Source organism: Polypterus senegalus, chromosome 1 (assembly GCF_016835505.1).
Source record: "Polypterus senegalus isolate Bchr_013 chromosome 1, ASM1683550v1, whole genome shotgun sequence".
Taxonomy (NCBI): domain Eukaryota; kingdom Metazoa; phylum Chordata; class Cladistia; order Polypteriformes; family Polypteridae; genus Polypterus; species Polypterus senegalus.
Window position 1 is genome coordinate 127,631,941 of NC_053154.1, and position 18,723 is coordinate 127,650,663.

Consider the following 18,723-nt stretch of genomic DNA (forward strand, 5'->3'; position numbering starts at 1 on the left):
CATTACAGATGCACTTCGGAAATGGCCTTTTGGCCCAGTGATAATCATATTCCACAGAATATTGAAAGGAAACGCAGGAGAGTTTATAAAGAGAAGAAAAATCAATGACAATTAAATATTTACAAGACATACTTTACATCTACCTATTTTACAATTCGATTTTGTACTTGCACTTATTTTTCCATACTTACAGTCTATGATGAAAATATAACAGCTAGCTAAATAGCAAGAATAAATGGATTTTTTACTATTGATCCTCAAAGGCATAAAAAATTAAGACAAGGTCCCAGAATCTCTAAAAAATACCTCCTTTATTTCTTCCTCTGTTATAGCATATTTATAGCACTACAGCTTTTGTTGTAAGTTGTGCTTTATATTACGAATAGCAGTTTTTGGTTTACAAAGCTTATTAGCCTTATTAATTAATTTCATCTTATCTAAAGTATATGAGATGTAGGTGATGCTGCACAAATTGGTTGAAACCTTGCTGTAAGCTCTGCCTTTTTTTTAGTTTGCCTGTTTTCTCTTGATCCACCATTTTTTTGCACAAAAGGACAATTATATTAGAGTCTGATGACTGGGTTGGCTTTCATGAAATGAGTTACACAAAACCTCACCTGTGGGTGAAAAGTGGCCATGGAGATGAAAAGCACATATGCTATTCCGCAATACGTGAGCAATCTCAACACATATATTAATGCACAAAAACATTCTATTGGGTATGTTCTGAGGCTTTTCTTTTTAGTTTGGACAAGTGCCATGGACTTTTTTTTAATAGATTTTAGTTGAAGAGTATAACATTCCATATAATCAAGACTTATTTTTATTTAGAGGATAAATAAAAATGCCCATGTTTAAACACAAAAAACCACAGAGTATTTGTTTTTAATGTATAAAAAAATTGCCCACCTAAGAATACATTTTTAAATGGAAAATCAACGTATACCAAATTACTTTGATTTGAAAAAAATAACAAAATTATATTGTACACTGCATTTAAAGAATACTAAAATGACATTAAAAAATGAAAATATAAAGCAATCATCACATTTCATCTTGTGTTATATACTTTTGCATTATTTTAAATTTATTTTTACTTTTTTTCTGTAAGGTTTACAAAATAAAGGTTGCTGTATAAATACTGTATGTCTAAAGTACTTCTTTAATGTACATTACTACTTTTCTTTTATGAGGGACATTTAAAAACTGCACTTTTATATTTTCATTGGAAACAGTGAAGGCAGGAGGAGTAGTAATTTGGCATTAAAAAGTTGGTACGAATCTGGGAAAATTGCATCGCCAACAAACGTGACTATGTAGAAAACAGATAAGAGAAAAGAGTTAATAAACAGAGTTAAAAAAAGTAAGGAAAATTTTTGAACGTCACTTGTATATTCCCTAATAAAACAGGCTCTAATCTAATGTCTGCAAAACTGTGATAGAAGCAGAGCACTGGCACTGAGAAACTTGACTTCCCTTTGTTGATGTTTACTGGGTTTGAATCACATGCCTGTCCATTGACAGTGGAAAGTTTTCATGCACTCAACATGTCTGTGGGTTTTCCTCCACTTTTCCTTCCACTTCCCTAAAGATTTACAGATGTGGTTAACTGTCAATATTAAAATGGCTCATGAATTTGCTCTACCATGGACTGATATCTCTTCTAGGGCAATTTGCTGCCTTATGCCCTGTACTGCCGGGATGGGTCCTGCCTCCACTCCCTTATCCAACCTGGAACTAATCAAATGGTCACTGAATATAGTTTAATATTAAATATGAAAACACAAACATGACTGCATTATATAAAAAATATTCTAAATTCTAATAATGTTCTAATTTGACTCATGTTTGAAATAACGATGTAATATTTAGCAACATACCCTATTGGCAGCATATTCTGGGTATTATTTAGTTGAAATCCATGCACTTAAAATGCCCATCCAGGATAAACGAATAATATTTCCTCTGTGGCATAACAAGGAATCCTGTGTTCATTCTGTGATATTTGTTGTCTAAAAACGCACTTCTTCACATTGGCTTTTAATTCTTAACCTGTTTCATTTTCCACTTGCCTTTTGCTATTTTCTTCTATTTTATTTGATCCCCTGACCTGTTTTTAGTATCTCTGTTTTAATTCTCTCTTAATGTTTGTTTTTAATATTTTGCTTTTAGTCCTGCTTGTTGTAACTGTACAGCGCTTCGGTCAGTTGTAATGCTGTGTTTTTAAGCGCTCAACAAATAAATATGGTATGGTATTTTATTGTACTCCATCTCTTAGATTTGCTGTCTTTAAATGGATTTTAGTCTCTCCATCTGCACCTGTTTTTTAATGCTGAGTTTACATCAACTCAGCAGTCACCTGCAGCACATGCTAGATGATGCGGTCCCTCAGAGGTGGCTTCACTCTAAATGGCTTCAGTGACCTGCATGAAATTACTACACTGTTGGTCGTGTTGCTCATTTCCAAAAAAGATGCTGCGCTATAATAAGACAACCTTTATGCTTGTACTAATATTAGAACTGTGATATGAACTGAAAGAAAATAAAGTGCCTGCAATCAAAAAAGAGTGGGAAGTGTTACAGAGTGATTTGTAGTGATTTGAAATTGTGTATTTCCCATGGTGTGTGAAAGCTAGTTTTAGGACTTCAATTTAGCATTACATTTATTGAATTTTATCAGGCTAATTGAATTAACATTTAAGAACTCATGTAAGAGCTTCCCTTACCATAACATCATATCAAATTGAACCAAAGCCTGTTCTAGCAGATCAGGTTCAAGGACTGCACACTCACAAAAGGTTAAATTAGAGTCAGCATGTAAAGTTAAGTTATGGGAAGGTGTAACCATCAAGGTCTGCTCTTCATGAGAAAAGAATGTGTTTATTTTTATTTCACAGATGGTACAGAAAAAAATTTTACTTTAAGTTACTGAGCAAAATAAAAAATCATATTTGAGGAAGCAGTGACTTATCATAACTATATTTGTTTTTTACAGACCCAGGTTTCAGCCAGTGATCCATAATAATATCTTGGCCTTGAAGATGGTATAATGGCAGGTAGCCCAACACAATTAATGTAGTGAAAACGACGTGTGTTATGGACTGTACTGAATTAGGGTATTATGGATGAGCTTTCAAGGTGGACTTCAAGATCAATTTAATAGGGAGGTCTTTTATTTCTTATGAAAAATCTACATAACACCAGTACATGGTGTTAACCTGGAATAACTGTCACATGTACAATACAACCACAGCTATCGGATACAGTGACGCACATAATGATATTATGAACAAAAAGACAATAAAAAAGTAAATAATAAATAGATTTCCAGAAAATCAAATGTGGATAAATTATTCAGAGAAATACAGAAGTTTCTGACATGAGGAAACAAAGCTCAAACAAAGGGGACATGTGTAACACAGAAGAAATTTTATATATATGCAGTTTTGTAACTTAAGGTATAAATTCCATATAGACAATATCTGAACTCAAATCCATGGTGTGATAAAGTAGTTGCATTAAACACACTGTCACCATACCACCCCAAAAACCAACTTATATTTATAAACATATCTGATATGGATTTTGTAGCATGACAGTGGGTTAAACATTTTATTTCCTTTTCCAACACTTCAGCAAACTTCAGCAAAAGTTTCTCAAGATTATTTCCTGCTTTACTGAGTGACTATCTGTGATCTTTTCTAATGGACACCTTTCGTCTTTATGCCTGACGAAGCTGTGTTGTTCTTATGTGTGATTGGTTGTTTCTTGTGGAGAGGGGTTATGTTCTCTTTCTCCGATGTAGAACTGTCATCCTCATGTGAGGAGAGCATGAACGTAACTGAGAGAATAAAACTGAATAAAAAAAACTAACTTTTACAAGCACTATAAATTTACATCAACTGTTACAGACACAAATCAAATGTATATTTTTAATTTATAATAGTAACAATGAGAGCAGCTCACTACTCAAAAGGGTTGCGTTCGTAATCGAACCAGTGTCCTCTTGACTACAAGTCAGCAGTTATTACCACTGCACCCCCCAAGCTGTCATGTCATGTCAGTGTCGTACCATAACTGGATTTCTTTTTCTATGATTATATTCTTGAATAAAAACCCACCTGTATCTTTTGCGAAAGTGTTTATTTGACATTTGGACTTCAGCTTTCACACATTATACACTTCATGTCTACATTTTGTCAATTATTGCTAAAATATGAAAAACATTTCTTTTTTAGTTATGTGTTCAACAATTCCTGCCTCACATTTCATCCTACATTTACAGAAATTGCTGTAGACATGGAACACACAATAAATGTATGTATTCCAAATGATAATATATTTTTTACCCATTCAACACCTGGAACCTCACACGCAGATAAGGAGCCTTGACTTGAGCTGGGAGAGCTTTTTGCCCGAGGTGAGCTCCATTGAAGGGGGGATGAGATAGCAGGCTGTTTGTGCTGATTGACACATATACAAAACAAAAGACGCTGATGGAGAGGTGCAAAGGGATTTCAGGTGGGCCTGGATTACGAGTTTTTCATTGGCTTCAGGGATTTTAGTGTTAATGAAGCTATTCACTCCCATTCAGAAATGGGATTAAATATTACTGTTCATTCATGTGAGCATTTTCTCTCACTCTATGTCTGCAACTGACTATGTACTTCTGGTTGTTAATTATGGCATTATTTTAGACTCCTTTGATGTTGTTTCACTATCATAGCTAAAAAGTACTATTGACATACATACATAAGACCTACTTTTTGTCCTCTTGATGTTGTTCCACCATGTCTTTTACTAGAAGCATTTGATGTCCTAGGCCCAGCACTGTTGGATATTATAAAAGATTCTACCAGCGGTGGGGTTGTGCCTTCATTTTTTAAACATGCAGTGGTGCGACATTATCTTAAAAAGGTAGAGTTAGATCCTGGAGTGTTAGATAATTTTTGCTCAATTTCTCAATTGCCATTTTTGCCTAAGATGTTAGAAAGAATTATTTAGGATCAATTGGTTGATCATCTTAACTCCAATAATTTATTTGAGATCTACCAATCTGGCTTTAGATGTTATCATGGTGTTGAGACGGCTCTCCTGAAAGTATCTCTCATATTACTGACTCAGGTGGGGCAGCAGACCTTGTCCTCCTTGACCTGTCTGCATCACAAGATCTTGAGCATTTGGTGGGGCTTAAACATGAAAGTCTTAACTGGTTCAGGTCCTTTCTTACTTGTATATACTTTTCAGTGACTTTTAATTCCTCTTTTTCATCTACTGCTGCTGTTAAATGTAGTGTTCCTCAGGGATACATTTTGGGTTCTGTTTTATTTTTTACATATCTTCATCCCGTAGAAGCTATCTTTAGTAAGTTATTGTTTCTTTTTACTGTTGTGCTGATGACACACAATTCTGCAATAAATTGGTTGCACAATTGTTTTAAAGAACTAAGATCCAGGATGGCTGATTTTTTTGATCTAAATCAAAATAAAATAGAAGTGCTGATATAGTTGGTCCTACAGCCAAAGCTTAAATTTGTTTTGAAGTTCTTGGCTCTTTTGTGGACTTTTGCAAATCTCAAGTTCAGAATCTTGGAGTTATTTCTAGTAGTAACCTTTCATTTGAGAAACAGATTAATTCTGCAGTCAAGAATTGCTTTTTCCAGCTTTGTCTTTTAGCCAAGGTTAAGCCTTTTTAATCTCAGAGGGTGAGAAAGTTACTCATGCTTCATCTTTTCTCAGCTTGATTTCTGTAACTCATTGCATTCTGGGATCAGTAAATCCATAATATGCAGGTTGCAGCTGGCTCAGAATGCTGCTTCTTGTTTTTTTGGTTAGGGCAGAAAAGTTTGCCTCTATATCTTCAATTTTTGCTCCTTTACAGTTAGCTTTAGAATTGATTTAAAAATTTGCTTCTGCTTTTTAAATCATTACATGGGTATGTTCCTGCATATTTATCTGAATTGTGTGTTTACACAATTTACCACCAGCTTAGATCTACTGGACAGTTGTTTCTTGGGGATCCTCATACTGAGTGCAAAACTAAGGGTGACAGGGCTTTTGCAGCTGCTGCACCTCATCTGTGGAATTCTTTACCTTATTACATTAAGGAGTCCCCTTCAACTGAACTGTTTAAAACTAGATTGAAGACAAATTTTTGTCCTCTAGCTTTCTATAACCCTTCTCTTAGTCATTTGTTTGTTTTGATTTACTGCTGGTTGCATTGTGTTTTATTGTATTTTATTCGATTTGTTTTATTTTATATTTATTGTATGTTGTAATGTAAAACACTTTGGCTACAGCATTACTGATGTTTTAAAAGTGCTCTATAAATAAACTGACATGGAAAGGTCCTTTCTCCACTGTACTTTAGGACCTTTGAAAGGAAGAGACTTTAATATGTTTTTATATATTATTGTGATGCTGTCTGAGTCTTCAAGACTGATCAGAATTTCTTCTGTAACAGAAAAAGGTATGAGGTGTGGAAAATTGGGCTGGTTCCTTCCAGCTAAGTTTCTGATTTGCAAGTTGTAGAATAATTGTGTTGATGGGAATCAGGTTTGAGAGGGTAGAAAAATGTGATTATCATTTAGTGGTGCAAAAGATAAAAGCTTCTCTGCCTTGAAGTCTTTCCTGCATTAGTTCCAAATTGATGGACAATTGGATTATTGGTATATTGACAATAATTTGTATTTACTGGGGCACAAAGCAGGACATGTAAGGAAGTATAACAAGATTTTATTTCAGTTGCAGACAAGGCTTTTGTATATCCATCAATTTGTGTCTATGTCTGTGACGATGGGGGTTTTGCTTCATGCTTCCATCTAGATTCTGGGGAGTTCTCGAACCCGACACCGTCAGTAATGTCTCTGATGAGCATCAACAACGAGGATGGTGCGCAAAGTGCTTTTATTAAAATCAACAAAACCAAAAACAGCGTCCAAATAAATAGTGCAGTGTCTCAAATAGTTCTAAAATAAATAATTCTTTAAAACAAGTGAAAAGGTGGAGGTTGAAATCCAATAAATACATCCATTAAAAACGAGGTTAAAAACAATTGCTGTAGGCAATTATTTTCTTAAAAATCTGGTGCTTACTTCTTTCTACTGGCGGCTCCCCTGTTTCTCCAATAAAGGCCCTGCAACAGGGGAGTCGCCCTACCTGCAAATGCAGCTCCCTTCAATTCTGGCCCGGTAGCCTTCCGATCCCTGGCTAAGTGGGGCTCCAGCTGGACCGAGATTTGAGTTACTTCCCCAGTAGCCAGGGCGCTCATGCTGGGGCTCAATACTTCCAAAGCCTCCTCAACTGCCGCTTCCTTCAATAGCCAGTAGACTCCTTTGCCGGTCACTCCAGCTCCTCCAAACAGCTCAATCTGCCAGGCCCCCCAACCCGAGAGTTGGCCAAACACTCCTTCGGGGCTCTACTTCCAGCTGCATTACTGTCAATAAACCTGCTTTTGCTCTCACACACCAGCTTTCTCCTCTCTGCCGCCTTCTTCTCATTTCTAACCTCTGTTCTTTTTTTTTGCTCTTTTCTTCCCCTTCCATCCGCCTCACGCTTCTAATATATATTACGGGGACGTGGATCAGGTGTGGTGATTAGCAGCTCCTGGCATCAATTACGGATAAAGACGACTCCTCACCTGTGCACTTAAGCAAGGATCGCCCGCATCATGAAACACCCAGGAACCGATCCGGCCACATTACCATGCCCCCTCTATAAGCCGTGAGTGCGGTGATTATCTATTAAAAAACTGCCCTTTTTGATCTGGGCTGTGGACCCGCTACTCCACAATGTACAGGTCTTTATAGCTTATATATTTCTGTTTAAAATATTGCTACACTGAAGGCAAACAACCATAGCTTTACACAAGTTAGGTTGTAGCAGTGACAGTTCACATGTTTGTCTTACTCATGTCTTTATTCTTACATTACTCTTTTAATTCAGTATAGTCAGTATTAGAAAGTGTAGCATAAAGAATATCATGTGTTTGTATACATTCCTGCATAATGTTTATGCATTAGTTCAGCAATAATTTAAACTGAACAATGACTTTTCTAACCCACAAGAATCATCCTTGTCAGTGCAATTAAGGGTGATGCAATTGTGTGTGATGGCAAGAAAAGCTTTTCATAATAGAATATCTGGGAAACAATTGTTGGACTAAAAAAGGTCAATATACCAAATTTTTGGCATAAAGGTAGCAGCTTTAAGAAATTGTAACAGTCTTGGTCCTGTCCGATGCGAGAGATGGACGTCTGAAGTGGAGCTCCGCTAGCAGCGGTGTTATTTTTCATATTATTTGCTCCCCTCGGTAATATCACAAGACCAAACTGAATTTATTAGGGTCCGACATAATTTAATGTAATATACTCACCAACTAAATCAAACACCCCAGAAATATTATTATCATTGGATCCAGAAAAAGCATTCGACATGATTGAATGAAAATACCTTTTACTACATTGGAGAAGTTTGGGTTTGGCCCGAACATTTGTGCATGTATTAAATTACTGTATACTAACCCAAAAGCTTCAGTTTGCATCAACAACATTTGCTCAGACTACTTTAAACTAGAACGTGGCACTAGACAAGGATGCCCCTTGTCACTGCTGCTGTTTGCGATTGCCATTGAACCACTGGCAATACATTGTCGAAATACTGATCAGATAAAGGGGATTAGCAGAAAAGGACTGGAACAGAAAATTTCATTAAATGCAGATGACATGGTACTGTATATATCGGACCCAGAAAATTCTGTGCCTGCAGTCTTAGCAGCACTCACAGAATTTCAAAAGATCTCTGGTCTCAGAATTAATCTGAATAAAAGTGTACTCTTTCCAGTGAATTCTCAAGCATATAATATTAGATTAGACACCCTACCTTTTATCATTGCAGAACAGTTTAAATACCTAGGGGTAAACATCACAAGTAAACATAAAGCTCTATATCAACAAAATTTTGCCATCTGCATGGAAAAAATTAAACAAGACTTGCATAGATGGTCAACCCTTCATCTCACACTAGCTGGAAGAATTAACACTGTTAAGATGAATATTCTTCCTAAGCTCCTTTTTATTTCAAAACATCCAATATACATTAATAAATCATTCTTTAAGCAATTAGATTCAACAATAACCTCATTTATTTGGAATTCAAAACATCCACGCATCAAAAGAGCGACCCTACAAAGACAAAAGGCAGAAGGCGGCATGGCTCTACCTAACTTCCAGTTTTATTACTGGGCAGCAAATATACAGGCGATAAGAACCTGGACACAAATAGAAGAACATACACAGGCTTGGACCGCAATAGAAGTAAAATCCTGCAGTACTTCTTTGTATTCCTTGCTCTGTACTCCAATAAACACACATTATCGGCAATATACAAATAACCCAATTGTGCTCCACTCACTTAGAATCTGGAACCAATGTAGAAAGCATTTTAAGACGGAGAAGCTTCTATCTGTGGCACCTCTGCAAGAGAACCACCTCTTTCAACCTTCACAAACATATGCAGTTTTAATATCTGGAAAAATTTGGAATTAACTTGCTTAGAGATCTTTATATAGACAATGTCTTTGCATCCTATGAACAATTACATTCCAAATTTAACATTCCAGCTACACATTTCTTTCACTATCTTCAAATCAGGAACTTTGTTAAACAGAACCTTCCAGATTTTCCTCATCTTGCACCCTCATCCATGCTGGAAAAATATTGCTCAATCTCAAGGACTTAGACTCCATCTCTACAATATATAAAATCATTTTACAATCCCTCCCTTTCAAAGATCCAAGAGGACACTGGGAAAAAGATCTCTCAATTAATATATCAGAAAAGGAGTGGAAAGTAGCAATGCAGAGAATTCACTCGAGCTCCATATGCGCAAAGCATACAATTATACAACTCAAAATTAAATATCGAACACATCTGTCTCGATTAAAACTCTCAAAATGTTTCCAGGGCATGATCCAACCTGCAAACGCTGCAACCAAGTCCCAGCCTCAATGGGTCACATGTTCTGGGCCTGCACCAAATCAACATTATTCTGGACAAAATTTTTAATTACCTTTCAGGTAGCCTTGGACTCACAATCCCTCCTAGCCCATTAACAGCTGTGTTTGGGGTTCTTCCAGAGGGGTTTAAAGTGGAGAAAGACAAACAAATTGCGATTGCATTCACTACACTTTTGGCACGTAGACTTATTCTGATAAACTGGAAGAACCCAAACTCTCCTCTTTCAAGTCAGTGGGAAACCGAAGTGTTATACTATTTGAAATTGGAAAAAATCAAATACTCAGTTAGAGGATCCGTACAGACTTTTTTCAAAACATGGCAGGATCTAATCAGTAATATTTTAAAATAAGCTCATAAAGCACAGAGAATTTATTTATTTAGGTATGTTTACAAGCCTTAAATTTCACGCCATTTGGCTTGCTCTCTCTCTCAGGGGTGGGGTTGGATCTGTTCTTAACTCAATTTTTCTTTTTGTAAAAACTTGATTTCTTTGTATGGATTGCAATAAGATTAATAAAGGAAAAAAAAATTTAAAAAGACCACCTTCAAACATATTGTACATAATAAATATGATGAATTCTGCAAGAAAATGCAATCTGTGCTTGGTGTATTTAGAAACTTTAATAATAATTTAAATGCACAGCCACGTTACCTTGAGGAACAACTGGAGATTTACACTACAGAACTCAGATCTTTAGCATGTGATAATTTTCCTTTTATATGGTAAGGTGGCACAAAAAGAGGAACTTTCTGCAATTTTCCGTTTTGCCTAGATGTCTGCAGCATGAAATTCCAGTCACTTAACTTTACTTGAATGGAGATTTTTAAACATATGGGGCGCTGTTATTAATGTACATAAAATCCATCTATTCATTTTCCCAACAAACTTATCTATAGCAGTGTTCTGAAGCAGCTGGAGCCCATCCCAGCATTTATCAGGTGCAAGGCAGGAAGAACACCTACACAGGATGCCAGTCCATCACAGGGTGAATACACATACACTGCCATGCACATACAAGGGCCAATGTAGCAACAACAGTTCAGTTAGCCTGCATATCTTTGGTTTGTGTAAGGAAACAGGAGCACTCAGAGGAAACCCACTTGAACACAGGGGAAATGTGCAGGGAGCACTCAACACTTATTGTGAGGCAGCGGTGCTATAATTGTGCCACCAATTCATATAACAAAAAGTTAAAAACATGGAACTTTAGTTACACTCACAGCATTGTGCACCCCTTTGTTATAAAGCAAAAATACCTGTCTCTAACAGATGTAAGCACCTTTAGTTGCGCTGATTGATGCACAATTATGATATAATCCTGTGAAAAATGTATACTGTGGTGTGGTAGAAATCTGTGCGACTAGAAGTTTCCAAATGGATTTTTAAATAAATGAGAGGCCGCTGTCATTGCAAGCATCAGTGTCAGCTCATCTCTACTGCCTCTTGGGAGAAGCTACAAACTTTGAAGAAGTCACAGGGTGAGCAACGATGATCTAAAGGCTTACTTACATCTACATTGCAAATGTAAGTGACTATAAGGAAGGTAAAGTGAGATATATTAAATATTCCCACAGTCAAGAGGTACCATTTAAGGAGCTCTGTTACACCTCATCGGAAGAGCTGCTCGTTCAAACACAAAAAGCCATAGAGGATTAAAGTAAGGCAGAAAGCAGTCAGAAACAGACTGCCTCCATAAAATAAGGAATGTTCAATTGTTTTCATACAGAATGGATTAACTGTCATCTGTTGCCACTCATGGCGGGTCACTACACAATCAGGTATTATGGCATTCGTGGTATTACAGAGAACTGGCTTAAACTTCATTTTCCAGATGCTATTTTAATGTTGGAAGGATTTCATCTGATAAAATCAGTTAAGAGTGGAAAAAAGACAGGTTGTTTATAAGACAGTGAAGTTTATATCATCCAGATTAAAGTTTATATTCCTTCCTCTGCAAACTGGAACTCGGCAATAGATGTGATTCCCTCTGTTACCAAAACTCTAATGACTGAGTGAATCATTCTGAATATGTGGTGATTTCAACCACAAGACTTTTGAAATAACAATGACAAACTTCCATCAGTATTTGTCTTGTTCTATTTGTGGACACAACAACTTGAACCTGCTTTATTTCAATTTTAAATACCTTAAATGTAAACCTGTGCATGATTGGGCAGGTCTGACCACGATCTTATCTATTGTACCCCCACCTACAAGCCTATTATTAGGTGGTATGGCTCTTTCATTATTTGCCAAGCCTGAAGTACTTTTATGAGTTTTGGAAGGTCAATATTTATATTTGTCTGGAGCTTCTGTTAAGTCTTAATTTCCTCTTGGGAACAAATAAACTATGATCTATCTCTCTATGAAAGCCAGTGTGGTAGTTAATAATTTTGCCATTTTCTGTTTCCAACATTATTTTAACATTCTGCTGGAGAGGGATTACATCTTATGAAACTCTATAGTCTCAAGGCATGAAGCCCGAAACAATACCCAAAAAGTCCAATAAAAGGGGAAACTGTCAAAATCCAGCTAGCAACAAAGGCAGAAAATACAGTTAGGTACTTCAAAGCAAACCAAATTTCCAATAGAGTAATCCAATGGCAAGGTCAAAAAGCAAAAGGTCAAAATTCCAGAAGTCACAAAGAACCATTTCCAAATACATGTATCAAAAGATAAGATGATTGAACATAAGGAAGGCTACATAATCAACAATGTTAACATAGACAAAGGAATCAAAAATAAATAAGACTGACATAAAAACTGCATGTGAACCAAAGCCACAGGAGGAACTCTGGCTGAAATACAGTATCACATGAATATGTCTAGTCCTTACAATCAATACTACATGATTACTTGAATTAAAAACAAACAAATCAAAAGGCTAGTCAAAAACATCACAATTACCGTATATACTCGAGTATAAGCCAACCCGAATATAAGCCGAGGTACCTAATTTTACCTACAAAAACTGGAAAAACTTATTCACTTGAATATAAGCCTAGGGTGGGAAATGCAGCAGCTACTGGTAAGTTTCAATAATCAAAATAAATACCAATAAAATTACTGTACATTAATTGAGGCATCAGCTCATTAATTGAGCACACAGCCCAGAATGAGTCTCTCAGAGGCTGCACAGCACCACACAGAGCCCGCAGCAGTTCTTTTACCGCCCGCAGACCAAACCAGGTACAGTGGAACCTCGGGTCACAACCGTAATTCATTCCAAAACTCTGGTCGTAACCCGATTTGGTTGTGACTCAAAGTAATTTCCCCCATAGGATTGTATGTAAATACAATTAATCCATTCCAGACTGTACAAACTGTATGTAAATATATATATATTTTTTAAAGATTTTTAAGCACAAATATAGTTAATTACACCATAGAATGCACAGCGTAATAGTAAACTAAATGTAAAAACATTGAATAACACTGAGAAAACCTTGAACAACAGAGAAAACTAACACTGCAAGAGGTTGCGCTATAGCACTACAAACCATGCATCCATCCATCCATCCTCTTTCGGTTATCCAAGGTCGGGTTGCGGGGGAAGCAGCTTGAGCAGAGAGGCCCAGACTTCCCTCTCCCCGGCCACTTCTTCTAGCTCTTTCGGGAGAATCCCAAGGCTGTCCCAGGCCCTGGGTAGTAGTCCCTGTAGTCCCTCCAGCATGTCCTGGGTCTTCCCCGGGGTCTCCTCCCGGTTGGATGTGCCTGGAACACCTCACCAGGGAGGCGTTCAGTAGGCATCCTGATCAGATGTCCGAGCCACCTCATCTGACTCCTCTCAATGTGGAGAAGCAGCAGCTCTACTCTGAGGCCCTCCCGGATAACTGAGCTTCTCACCCTATCTTTAAGGGAAAGCCCAGACACCCTGTGGAGGAAACTCATTTCAGCCGCTTGTATTCGCGACCTCGTTCTTTCGGTCACAACCCACCGCTCATGACCATAAGTGAGAGTAGGAACGTAGATCAACTGGTAAATTGAGAGCCTTGCCTTACGGCTCAGTCCTTTTTCACCACGACAGACCAATGTAGAACAAGACCCCGAGATACTTGAACTCCTCCACTTGGGGCAGGATCTCTTCCCCAACCCTGAGAGGGCACTCCACCTTTTTCCGGCTGAGGACCATAGTCTCGGATTTGGAGGTGCTGATTCCAGTCCCAGCCGCTTCACACTCAGCTGCGAACCGATTCAGAGAGAGCTGAAGATCATGGCCTGATGAAGCAAACAGGACAACATCATCTGCAAAAAGCAGTGACCCAATCCTGAGTCCACCAAACCGGAATCCCTTAATACCCTGACTGCGCCTAGAAATTCTGTCCATAAAAGTTATGAACAGAATTGGTGACAAAGGGCAGCCCTGGCGGAGTCCAACTCTCACTGGAAACGGGCTCGACTTACTGCCGGCAATGCGGACCAAGCTCTGACACTGGTTGTACAGGGACCGAACAGCTCTTATCAATGGGTCCGGTAACCCATACTCCCGGAGCACTCCCCACAGGATTCCCCGAGGGACACGGTCGAGCGCCTTTTAAAAATCCACAAAACACATGCAGACTGGTTGGGGAAACTCCCATGCACTGGTCCACTGCTCCGCGACCAGGATGAAAACCACACTATTCCTCCCAAATCCGAGGTTCGACGATCCGACGGACCCTCCTCTCCAGAACCTCCGAATAGACTTTTCCAGGGAGGCTGAGGAGTGTGATTCCTCTGTCATCCTTTTTAAAGAGTGGGACCATCACCCCAGTCTGCCAATCCAGAGACACTGTCCCCGATGCCCATGCGATGTTGCAGAGACGTGTCAACCAAGACAGTCCTACAACATCCAGAGCCTTTAGGAACTCCAGGCGTCTCTCATCCATCCCTGGGGCCCTGCCACCAAGGAGTTTTTTGACCACCTCGGTGACCTCAGCCCCAGAGATGGGGCAGCCCACCTCCGAGTCCCCAGGCTCTGCTTCCTCATTGGAAGGCATGTTAGTGGGATTGAGGAGGTCTTCGAAGTACTCCTCCCACCGACCCACAACATCCCGAGTCAAGGTCAGCAGAGCACCATCCCCACCATATACAGTGTTGACACTGCACTGCTTCCCCCTCCTGAGACGCCAGATGGTGGACCAGAATCTCTTTGAAGCCATCCGAAAGTCGTTATCCCTGGCCTCCCCAAACTCCTCCCATGCCCGAGTTTTTGCCTCAGCAACCACTGAAGCCGCAGTACACTTTGCCTGTAGGTACCTATTAGCTGCCTACAGAGTCCCACAGGATAAAAGAGTTCGGTAGGAGTCCTTCTTCAGCTTGATGGCATCCCTCACGGCATCCCTCCGGTGTCCATCAACAGGTTCGGGGATTGCCACCACGACAGGCACCGACCACCTTGCGGCCACAGCTCCGGTCAGCCACTTTAACAATAGAGGCACGGAACATGGCCCATTCGAACTCAATGTCTCCCACTTCTATTGGGATGTGGTCGAAGTTCTGCCGGAGGTGGGAGTTAAAGCTACTTCTGACAGGGGACTCTGCCAGATGTTCCCAGCAGACCCTCACAACACAACACAACACGTTACCAACCGCTTGCTAAAAACACTTTTTTTTTTTTTAATAAGTTTTAAGCACAGGGAAAAAATGAACATTCAAAAAATCTATAATTTAATAAACCACCAAGAAAAGTAACATTGCCACAATGCATTCTATGAACCGATCGCTGTAAACAGAAGTGACATGGAGGTTAAAATCCAAAAAAGTCTTAATTAAATACAATGAGGTTAAAACAATGCTCGAATCTGTCTCTTTAAAAACATGCCCGGTGGATTCTTTAACAGCCCTCTCTCTCCCGTGTGTGTGTGTCTGTCGCGGTGCGCACATGTGTCTCTCTCTCTCTCGCTCGCTGCACAGGGAATGCACAAGAAGAGACTGAACACATGTGGAAATCATCGGTACGCACAAACCGAATGGGAAACTGGCGTGTTCGTATACCGAGTGTGTGGTCGTGAACAGATGCAAAAGTTTGGCAAACTTTTTGGCCATAACCCATTTTGTACATGTTCACAGATGTTCGTGAACCAAGGTTTCACTGTACTGTACACTCCAGCTGTCCGTCGGGTTGGCAGGGGCAGCGGGACCTAACTCAAATATAAGCTGAGGGTGACGTTTTTCATCATATTTTGGGTGCTGAAAAACTCGGCTTATATTCCGAGTATATATGGTATAATACAGAAAAAAATCATGTAAATATAATGAAACTTCATTTAATTATCATCAGCTCCTGACACTAAAGCAGGTGGACGGGTAAGGAGCCCCAGGGAGGAGTGTGTGTGGCCAGCACTCAAGAGAGGCCAGAAGGGTTGATCCTGCTAAGCGACCAAGTAGCAGGAGTGACCAGTATGCTCAGGAGTGTGCTGTCACTGGGAGGAGCCAACAGTTCGGCAGCGGAGAGAGGACAGAGCATGCTTCACCAGGTAGAGCCTGGAAAGGCAGCGATGGGTGAGGAGGAGGGCTTGGTGGATGCCTGCAGATTCCTTAGGATTGGCAACAGGGACATAGGCCAGGAGAAGAAAGTGTCTGTGCCTGCTGGGGAACTTCTGCTAGGGCTGCAAGGTCCGGAGAGGGCAAGCCGAAGAGAAGTTAGTTTTAAAGGGGCACTGAGGTTCAGTGTTTTAAAGATGGTCCCCTGCCTGTGTTTTTAACCTTGTTTTATGAATACTTACTTGGAATAATTTTAACATCCACAATCACTGAAATTGTATGGATTATTTATTTATTGAATTTTTGAGCACCGCACTTTTTGGACACTTGTTTTGGTTTATTTATTTTAATAGAAGCACTTGAGCACTTTTCACCATCCCCTTGCTTGGTATGTTTGTCCTCATCTGCTTAGCTCGTCCTAGTCAAGACTATCAGTGGTGGCGGGTTGAAGAAGCTCCCAATGGGATGCTGTAGTATTGGGCCGATCTGCACTGATATAGTATTGTTTTTTAATTTAGTTTAGAAAGGTTTAAGAACAAACTGACACTGTCTGAGAACAAGATTTGAGAATGTAGTGGTAATTGTTTCAAATGAGAATTGGAGCTCTTAACTGAAAATTGACCTGAATCCATTTGATGGGCCCTAACCCCAACACCAGTTTGGTCAATGTGAATGAGTTTGGACAGTGTAACTGACACTATAAGTCCCACCTTTTAAAGTTACTAGTCATTTTTCAGTTTGATAACTATCGTTACATATACAGAAGCACATCTTTAGAAGTTAAAAGAAAGTCAGAAGTGCACTGTAACAACCTGTCACTCAGTCTGTTGATCCTTCCAGGGATCTATTGCTGTCAGCCTTAAAGGTCCTTTCTAAAAGGTGTGATAGCCTTGTTTTAGCCTTACCATTTTTACTGTCTCACTCTTTAAGTAGCCAGTATGTACTGAGGTATATCAGAATGATCACCCAGCAACATGATGACCAATGATTTGACTCCTATCAAACTCTCTTGTTTATCTGACTGACAAATATGTTGTCAAGCAAACTTCGAGGACTTGTATCAGCACTACAAATGTTCTGAGGTCTTGATCTCACCCTGCAAGGTAACCAACTGTTTACATCGAGCCTGATGTACTGTCCTTTAGTGGACGTTGTGAGCATAGGAAACAAACCAGATTATTTATTTGTATACAGGATACAGTGCCTAGTATGAATGAATGATATGATAGAGCCTCGTGACTGACAAGAATGATCTTGAATTGGTTTATGACACTGTATTTTGTTGGTGAATAAAACCCATAGTATTTCTCTGGTAAGAAACACATTGTTTTTTTCAAAATATTTTATTTGTATTTCATAAGCTTTATCTAGATATAGCCAAAATTATAGACTAGCAGGTTCTGCATTTTATAGGGCTCTGGGTATACATCTTTCCAAGTAATGCATATGAGAAAAGTTAAATTTGGAATGAAATAGCATTCTGTTAATATAAGCATTAAAAGGAAAATATGTAAGTATAACCTTACCTATTTGATTCCTGCTTGAGGAATAAAATGCATTGACAACGGCAGCTCAGTAATCCACCTTTTGATTATAAAACAAATGATTATGTTTGTCTAATGGGTTCTTAAACATCTATCCTTTCATTCCAGTTCAGGGGCCTCATGCATAAATTGTGCGTACGCACAGAAATGTTGCGTAAGAACGTTTCCCCGTTCAAATCGCAATTTATAAAACCTACACTTGGCGTAAAGTCACACACTTTTCCATGGTACCTCATACCCTGTCGTACGCAAGTTCTCCGCTCGGTTTTGCAGACTGGCGGCACCCAACATCAAAGCAGTGCTACTGTTCCTGTGTGGTTACCCTTTATTTCTTAGAACCACATTTCTGACGAGGCTTTATAAATACACTGAAACTAACTGCATATTGTTTATTAGTGTAATGCATCTGATTGTAGATTACCTGTGATAATATATTGGCCCAGGGAATAGCCATAGTATTCCAAATACCATAACTGCTTTAGCGTTGTTACTCTCACTGCACCATATTCTTCTTCTTATTTTTCTTCTTTCAGCTGCTCCCTTTAAGGGTTGCCACAGCGGATCATCTTTTTCTGTATTACTCTCACTGCACCACTCAGAGTATTTATATCACTGTATCTGAGTGGGCAATCACAGCAGTAGCTGATCGGATAGAGAATTATTGGTATACAGCATCATGCACACACTGCCAAAACCAC

General features: G+C 39.0%; 1 protein-coding gene across 3 annotated transcripts in view; it reads right to left on the reverse strand.

Moving 5' to 3' along the window:
• Positions 1-18,723, reverse strand: part of LOC120531795 (neprilysin-like) — a 132,716-nt gene that overhangs the window by 18,733 nt on the left and 95,260 nt on the right. The window lies entirely within an intron of this gene.